This window comes from Plasmodium vivax, chromosome 10 (genome assembly GCF_000002415.2).
Source record: "Plasmodium vivax chromosome 10, whole genome shotgun sequence".
NCBI lineage: Eukaryota > Apicomplexa > Aconoidasida > Haemosporida > Plasmodiidae > Plasmodium > Plasmodium vivax.
The window spans coordinates 1-7,500 of NC_009915.1; the positions used below are offsets into that span (position 1 = coordinate 1).

General features: G+C 26.7%; 1 non-coding gene across 1 annotated transcript in view, besides 15 other annotated features; it reads right to left on the bottom strand.

Moving 5' to 3' along the window:
- The first annotated feature begins 32 nt into the window (after positions 1-32).
- Positions 33-211: a microsatellite.
- An 11-nt stretch (positions 212-222) lies between these two features.
- Positions 223-288: a microsatellite.
- Positions 289-683: 395 nt separating this feature from the next.
- Positions 684-708: a microsatellite.
- Positions 709-1,202: 494 nt separating this feature from the next.
- Positions 1,203-1,240: a microsatellite.
- A 1,316-nt stretch (positions 1,241-2,556) lies between these two features.
- Positions 2,557-2,582: a microsatellite.
- A 1,349-nt stretch (positions 2,583-3,931) lies between these two features.
- Positions 3,932-3,955: a microsatellite.
- Positions 3,956-4,181: 226 nt separating this feature from the next.
- Positions 4,182-4,201: a microsatellite.
- An 85-nt stretch (positions 4,202-4,286) lies between these two features.
- Positions 4,287-4,311: a microsatellite.
- An 843-nt stretch (positions 4,312-5,154) lies between these two features.
- Positions 5,155-5,192: a microsatellite.
- A 455-nt stretch (positions 5,193-5,647) lies between these two features.
- Positions 5,648-5,672: a microsatellite.
- Positions 5,673-5,800: 128 nt separating this feature from the next.
- Positions 5,801-5,846: a microsatellite.
- A 454-nt stretch (positions 5,847-6,300) lies between these two features.
- Positions 6,301-6,323: a microsatellite.
- A 154-nt stretch (positions 6,324-6,477) lies between these two features.
- Positions 6,478-6,582: a microsatellite.
- Positions 6,583-7,144: 562 nt separating this feature from the next.
- Positions 7,145-7,275: a microsatellite.
- The window catches only part of PVX_079685, a 3,892-nt gene continuing 3,561 nt past the window's right edge, over positions 7,170-7,500 (bottom strand). The window contains exon 1 of the ribosomal RNA XR_003001202.1: positions 7,170-7,500. This exon is cut by the window's right edge and continues 3,561 nt beyond it. This is a non-coding gene — a ribosomal RNA (large subunit 28S ribosomal RNA).
- Positions 7,433-7,500: part of a microsatellite that runs on past the window's edge.

Here is a 7,500-nt window from a genome sequence, read left to right on the forward strand (position 1 = left end):
TTAAAAAATATACTGTAGTTATTCTAATAAATAAGGGAAATATATGCAAAAATGTAAATATAATACATGCTACGTAAAAAAAAAATATTTCTAATTTATAACCAGAAATTATTGTACTTTAAAAAATTTTCAATTATAAACACGTTGTCACCATGTATATTTGCCCATAGTATAATGTAAAATGCTTATTTTTTATTTTATTAAATTTTATACATCGCAGGATTGTACGATTGTCCTATTGTAGTTATGTAATCATTTCCTTTTTTTCGAACGAGCCCGATTTTCATTTTTTCCCTAATTTTATATCCCCAAAAAAGAAAAAATTGATACGAATTATTTTAAATAAAAAATTATTTATGAATAATCAAAAATAATAATTTTAAAAAGAGAAAAAAATTGAAATAAATAAATAAAACAAAAAATATACATCCTTGTTGCGTTATTATAATAATCATAATACAGATGAAAATTGAAATTAAAAAGATTTTATATAATTTGTGTAAATATATCTACAACATTTCTTCTGTCCAAAGAAATAGCTCTAATAATTATAAATGGTTTCAACCCAATAACATGGAAATAGTAATGCAATATTATCTACATTTTTGGAATACATTTTTCCCTTTTATGTTGACATTATATGATAGCGAATAAGCAATACATATTTAAATTTGCATAGTGCTCATCGCAAAAATTGCTACTTGCAAATCTAATTATAATTCGTAACCCTTTCCATATATATATATATATGCATATTATATTATTGCGCTGGAAAAACTTAAATCATTTTGTAACATTATTTTATGTACAAAATAATGGTATTATAAAAACATAATCACTGTGATCCGTTTTTGCAATATTAAGCACAATTATCAGAGAATGCATAAAAATATAAAGGAATAAATTCTTTTTTTTCCGAAAAAATAGAAAATGCAATAAAAAAATGGCATTTTAAAATGTTACGATACCTAACAAAAAACTTTTAACAAATTATTCGCCTCATTTTGAAAAATAAACGAAAAGAATTATTAATTTCAGTTGAAAGAACGCTACATGTTCAAGATTTGCTCTATTTTTATTTATGTAGTATTCCCAATTTTGTTAATTTTTAAAACGATAATATGAATGAACTAAAATATTCTACAAGTTTACCTAACATTTTAGTTGTTTCTATTGCTAGTTTTCCTCTTTTCTTCTTCGAATTTCTCATATTTTTACTACTATTCTATCACATTACCGCTTGACGCTGATTGCTGCATATCTCATATTTTCTTATACTATTACGTTATTTGATCTTCTTTGTATCTTTAAAATATTGCAACTGTGATCATTTTAGTTACTATAAAATTATGCAATTTTTCTCTCAATTTCCTATCTGTCGAAAAGGGAAAAAATGGATTAAAACACTTCACAATTCTGTTTTACTATATTGCATATACGTAGAAGACAATGAATACTGTTTTATCTGTTTTATAAAAATTTTACCTTATGTTATAATAACTGTTAATAGACTGCCAGTGGTTTTAACTTCTTAATTGTATACAATTTAAAATATTATGTTTGCGCATATGTGAGGATTATTTAGTTGTGTGCTTTTATCGTGCTATGTTTTCCGCATTTTTCTTATAAATAGATTCAGTGCTATCTTAAATAGAAATAGTTATATGTTTTCCTAAAAATTTTGATCTCTAAAAATGAATAGCAACATAAATCGATCCGTTGTTGTACTTATACAGCCTTATCAAATGCATGATAGCATGCGTTTCAATAACAAATGCACAGTATATTAACATTTTTATAAAATGAAATTATAACGTTTGTATACATATCGCATGTAGCGCTTAATTTTGCATTTTTTCGAATACTATGATTTTTTAATTTTTTATTTAAGCAAAGGACTTATCATATATATGGAATTTATGTGTCCGTATTTATTGTTATTATCAAAATGTGTTTTATTCGTGCCTAACGTTAAGCTATCCCAACAGGAACGTATTATATAACCCATAAGTACGCAACACGCAGCATTGTTTAATAAAGACATTTTATTGTGATACCCCTATCATACGGCAGTGCATCCAAATGGTCATTTTAAATTCACATTTTTATCAATAGAGCACTTGTGACTATCTATATTGTTTTCCTTAATAAAAATGAATGTGCATAAACTATGCATGCACGTGATATGCTCCATTTAATCACTATTAATGAATTTGCGCAGAAAAGAATTTTAAGTGTTACCATTTATTCGAAATTTTATCTTACTAAAAAGGATGCTTATTTGAAAAAATTAGTACGACTTTGTGGGCGTTGGACAGGTATTAACACTACCGTTATTATTACAACAATTGGTGGGCAAAATAAATTACGTGCAAGAACTTTTACGGGTGATGCAAAGGATTTTTTTCATCCTGCACTGAATCTTCATTTATGCATGGCGTATGTTTTTCAAGCAAATAAAATATAACATCGTCGACAAAATATGATTAATAATTATCCAATCATTTTTACACCTACATAGCGGTTATTTTTAGTTGCCTTACGCGTCTAAAATATAGGGGCGCACACTCGACACAACAGCGCAATTATGTTATTTTTTCTTAGAATCCATTACTATCATTTACAACACTGAGAGTAGCACAAATGTCGTAGCGCAAATAAAATAACAAAAAAGCAATTTTAGTTATTACTACACATTTAGCAGGATGTACTAAACATACTGAAGTAAAAATGGCAAATATTTTTCCACCCCCCATAATTCATCTGCTTCACTAGAATTATTTTTAAGAGAAGCACAATTAACTCTAATCAAGATAACCCTTTTGTTTTTTTCTAAATAAATCGCTCGTATAAACTTACATAACCATGCATAAATTAAAAATATGAAAAATGATAAATCGGTTATTTTTTACTATTCATTTGTAAGCTTCCTTCTCGTTTACACTTTCGTTCTTTTTTAAATGTTCAAAGGTAGCCAATAAAGAACTGCACATGTTCACTCAAAAGGCACTACACAATGTGACCTATAAAAAACCATCCTTTTTTAAAACCACATAAAATGGCACATAAATATATGTGATTTTTTGCCTTTCGAACTCCCTTACTAAGGGAATGTTGCAGGGAATTCTTTTGCAAACGCATATTACTAGATTGTTCTGTGTATATTCATATTTTTATGGAAGGATGTCTTTCTTAATTTATTTCATAACGTTTTACATGATGCTTTAAATTTTTTATTATATTCGCATTAGTAGGGCTTTTCCCGCTGACAAAATTGGTAAGTCAATGTACAGCAAAAATATCGTCATAACTAAAAATATGAGAAGTGCGTAGATTTTTTTTCGTTATATTTAATTCATAAATAAAGGCAATTTTTGCCAAAGCGCGATCACAGTGAATTAAAAAAAAAGTATAATAAAAATTGCATTGCAGTACGTGATAGAAGAAAGCAAAAGGTGCGCTATATTTTTGTTAGTCCTTCTATATATTCAAGGAGATGTAAAAAATGGAGCCTGCGATTCAACTCATCTTTATCCGTATAAACACTTGCAACAATTTGAGCTTAACATTGTGCAATGAAAGAGTAATAAATATACTGGAATAATTTTCGTACTTTGTTGTCAAGTAAACATGAAAATCGTAAATCTGTTAAGCCTTTTTTTCCTTGCTTTAGTTATCCTTCTATTATCACCCTGCACATCTAGAGGTGCCTCTTCCGTATACATTAAAAATGAAGTACAAAAAATTGAAGATACCGTTAAACGAAAGCAGAGAAATAAAAAATTTATTCTTCGCTCATTAGCTGTTGGCATGGTAATACTAACAGCTTCTTTATTAGGCACAACAGTATACTTGCAAAGGGGAAAAAAAAAGGAAATACAGAAATCATCCACTTCGACAAATTCAATAGATGACGAAATTGTAGAATTGAGCAAGAAAATTGTAGATCAATTATTGACAGACGCTATAGCAAAACTCACAGGTAAACCCACTGTGCTGTAGATGAAGAAGAAAAAGAACACTCTGTACAAATGTTACCCACTGATGGAGAGGAATAACGAGTGCACCCACACCAGTTGAAAAGGACGAGCGAAAAAAAGTTATAGCTAACAGTTAAATAGTTTTATTTATAATGTGACTCCCTATTGGGGCAGTTTATCCTGAATGGCATGAACAATTGCGTCAAATTATTACTTTTTATGAAGAAAATCGTCATTATGTGTGCGTACACGCATCAGTCAGGAGAAAGTTATTCTATAGTAAAGCTCTCCTGAGAAATTTATACAGATGTTCCACATCACGTAAATGGGGACATCCCTCTTAGGAATGTTCGCTTATACATTTTCCCATAATTTTTGTTTCGTTTTTTCCCCTAAAATTGCGTTAAATATGATTATTTTTTTCTTAATTAATTGGACCATATATTATAACATATGTGTAGCATGAATTTAATTTCATTTGTTGAGGCTATAAGAGTTATTGACCCCAATAAGCTTTTACCTTTTAATTTGTTTAAAAATTTTGTTAAGTATTAAAAAGAACATTATACCTTAAATTAAAATATACCTGGAGCATATAAATCTCCCCGCTTTATATAATTCGTTCTTTTTCACTTTTATAACGTACAAAAAGAGCAAAAAGGTGAGCTGGAAAAAGTATATTAAAAATAGCATAATGAGAGCTTATTATCTGCATTATCTTTTATCTCGATAATTAAGAAATATTATATATTCTGTTGGTCTTTTTTTTGTAAAAAAGGCTATGAGCATATAATTGTTTTGCTCGAAATATTTAACTATACAGTACACTATGGTCGTAGGATTCCTCTTTAAAGAAAAGGGGTTATTATTTATAGGTATATTCCTCCTTTTTAGCGCCTTCTGTCATGAAATTTTTTAACTAGCACAGCAATTAATAATAGCATATGATGTATTGATACCTTTTTAATTCATGCATAATTTTATGCTAGTGTGCAAAAGGCGATACTTAAAACCTGCCTATGATATAAAAATGATTTGGTATTAAAAATATGAAGCATACACTTTTTGAACCCACTGAGGGTTTAACGCGTTTTTCAATAATTTTAATAAAACTGAAAGGAAGAGGAAGTTTGCACATAAGATTGTTTATACATTATATTTATATAGTATTCCTTTTTAAAACCTAATAAAAAGTTGTTCTAATAAAGCCTGTTAAAAAAAGGGGTATTTCAATTTTTTTCTTAATAAAATAAAGTTCTTTTTCCATATAATAAAATAATATAATAACAATTAATATTAAAAAGAAAATACAGTTTAACTCAGAAAATGTATAAGGCACATTTTGTACCTATTTGTTAAGTTTTTAAGCAATAGAGAACTAATATATATGCATAGTTTTTTAATTCACTTCATATGTATTATCATATATGTAGTTATTGTACTTATATTTTTTATTACATAGAAAAATATTATTCATTAGAACCTTTTTATTTTATATATAACTAGCACTAATTCTTTTTACCGGAAGGATTTTTTTTTGTGTACTTTTTTTCTTCAATGACACTTTTCCGAAAAAGCTTAAGAAATAATTTAAAAAAACATTCAAGAAAAAAAAAAATAAATATAATTATACTATATATATGGGCTAAGAAACAAGTATTTACTTTTAATACGTAATATATAATTGTATGTAATATGAGGTAAGAGAATTCTTATGTTTATATCACGTATATATATATAATAGCAATATTCTCCTTTTATATATATGCCAAAATAATTAAATTTTTATTGGACATTATATTTTATTTATATAATAGAACAAGGATGTATTATGGATGACAGTGCCTACAGTTTTATATTTTTCCTTTCTTGTTAATTGTGACCAATAATATTACGAAAAAATACAAGTTTTGAAATATCGAATCAGTCTATCAGACGCTAAATTATTGTGAAAAATACTTACAGAACGCACTTTATCTTCTAAAACATAAAAACGTGGTAGGATAATACTATACACATTTTTTAGTTTTATAAATTAAATTTAAAGTACATAGAAAATATGACTTATTCCCCCTACACCCCCCTCTCTTTTTAAAGGCCTCAAAACTATTATATTTTGTATTAATAAATTCTCTGCCCCTTGTACTCACAAAAATAATATAACCTTCTAAATTTTTAATGCCTATTTTTTTAAAACATAATAATACATACAATTATATTTATTTTCCGAAGCAACTTTATTACTATAATTTACACATAATTTTTCTTTATATATTGTAGCACTATTAAAATACAATTTTGTACTATTACATTTAATTAAAAACAAAAATTAAGTTCAATTAACACTACAATGAACATATGTATAAATGATTAATATAATATCATATAACTATTCTCCATTAAATTTAAATTATAATATATTTTTCGTTCAGTAGTTATTTACAAAAAAATAAATCATTTAATCAAAGAAAATAACCATATACAACTTCACATTACAGATAAAAAATCTAATACTTACAGAAATTTTCTTAATAATATTTTCCTTCAGAAATAACCTAATTACAACAAGCATCACACACAAAAAATTGCATATTCAAAAGAACACATATAAAATAGTAATATAAATAATATTACTTTCAAATAATCATACAAAATTAATAAAGTTCATTTAAAAAAATTACACTATCCAAAAAAAAGCTCACGGAATAATAACTCGAAATCTAATAAATATTAAAAAAAAAACCAAACACACAAAGCTGTACTTATACGTACAAAAAAAAAACTTAATCAACTTAATATATAAAACATATAACAAATTTTTTATACATATAGAAAACAAATATTAATACGTACACAAACTTTAAAAACTTGACCCAGGTAATGCAAATAAAAAAAACAATTATCGTACAAAAAATTTTTTCTTCTATTATATTATTAAAAAATCACAATAAAAAACCCTCCAAATAAGAACTTACAAAACCACAAAACAAAATCTTCAAATATATCCACCCCTTATAAATCCCTCAAATAACACACACTATTTCACCAAGCCTTAACCATCGCAAAATATTTAAAAAATTGATTATTTAAAATTGTAAAAAAATTTAATAAAAAGCATTATACATAATTATTACTGCATAATGCAATAATAATTACATATTGCTAATTATTATTTTTTAGCTTTTGAAGAAACACTTTACCACTGAGGATAAGCCTCAACAGATCGTAAAACAAAGTTTACTTTCATGTTTACAGCACCCCGAGGCAAAAAAGTCGTCTACAGTTTGTGCAATTCTTTTTTGTTGTTAAAGAACTATTGCCTAGCTCACAGCTCAAATAGTCCAGAAACGGTAAACTAATAATTTGCATTACCAGCTCACAGCTCACGAACAGCAGCTCACGAAAAAGGTGATAGGATTATGAATGCATCCGTAGAGGAAGCACGTATAATTTCTCTTTTACATCAGCAGTAAAAGGATAACAAAAAAGAACGAGATAGTATTGTTTAATCAGCATGGTT